Genomic DNA, 1346 nt, shown 5'->3' on the forward strand with positions numbered 1-1346 from the left:
CAGCACAGGCATGGCTTCCCAGAACCTGCCCTGCACTGATTCCCAGCCTACCCAGTTAGTCCTGGTACATGCAACAAACAACCCATCCCAGCAACTCTCCTTCAGCTGGACCTGCCCTGCTGTACCATACCTGAGCGACTGACCCTGCCCATTGGAGAAGGCGGTGAAAAGTATCTTGCCCACAGACAAGCAAACAACAAAGAACGCACAGCCTGCCTGCTCATACATAACCAAATAAAACAAGAAGCAGGACAAAACAAACAAATCTACAATCAATAAACAAGGAAAATAACTACTGAATATCCCGAAGACAGCAGACAATATCAAAACATATTCAAAACCGGGACAGAATGCTTCCAGTAGGCATCCAAAATAAAACACCAGATGACTTTCCAGTAGAAGAAAAGACACTAGAACTACCTGATAAGGAATTCAAATCTCTAACATTCAGAGCTATCCAAGAGTTGAAGCAAACAGCAGACAAAAATGAGGAAAAAATAGACAAATTCATGGAAAAGGCAGACAAATTCATGGAAAATATAGACCAAAAACTGGAAGAATTCAGGAAAATAATACAGGAACAAAATTCCAAAATAAATTCACAACTAGAAATCATACAAAAACAACAATTAGAAATCCAAAAGATAAACAACAAGATTTCAGAAATAGGCAGTGTCATAGAAGGGCTGAGGAGCTGGCTTGAAACAATGGAAGACGGGATCAGTGAAACTGAAGACAAACACTTGCATACAGCTCTGAGGAAAAATCAGAAAGAAGAACAAAGAAGAATGAAGAAACCCTGAGAATTATGTGGGATACAATCAAAAGCAAAAATTTTCGAGTGATCAGAGTTCCAGAACAGGGAGAGAAAACAGAAAACACAGAGAGGATCATTGAAGAACTCTGACAGAAACCTTCCCCCATATTATGAAAGATGAAAAGCTGACCATCCAAGTAGCTCAATGAACCCCATATAGGATAGACCCCCAAAAGAAAATCACCAAGGCATATCATAATCACACTTGCTAAAACCAAAGACAATCCTGACAGCAGCTTGAGAAAAACAAAAAGTCACATACAGAGGAGAAAAAGTAGGACTAAGCTTGGATTATTCCGCAGAAATCATGCAGGCAAGAAGGCAATGGGATGACATATATAAAACCTTGAAAAAAAATTGCCAGCCAAGAATAATTTATCCTGCAAAACTCTCATTCAAATATGATGGTGAAATTAAGACATCTCCAGATAAACAGAAATTAAGGGACTATGTAAAAACCAAACCAAATTTACAATAATTATTGAAGGGAGTCCTTCGATATGAAAACAAACAACTTCAGCTCACAGGC

Source organism: Trichechus manatus, unplaced genomic scaffold (genome assembly GCF_000243295.1).
Source record: "Trichechus manatus latirostris isolate Lorelei unplaced genomic scaffold, TriManLat1.0 scaffold00028, whole genome shotgun sequence".
NCBI lineage: Eukaryota > Metazoa > Chordata > Mammalia > Sirenia > Trichechidae > Trichechus > Trichechus manatus.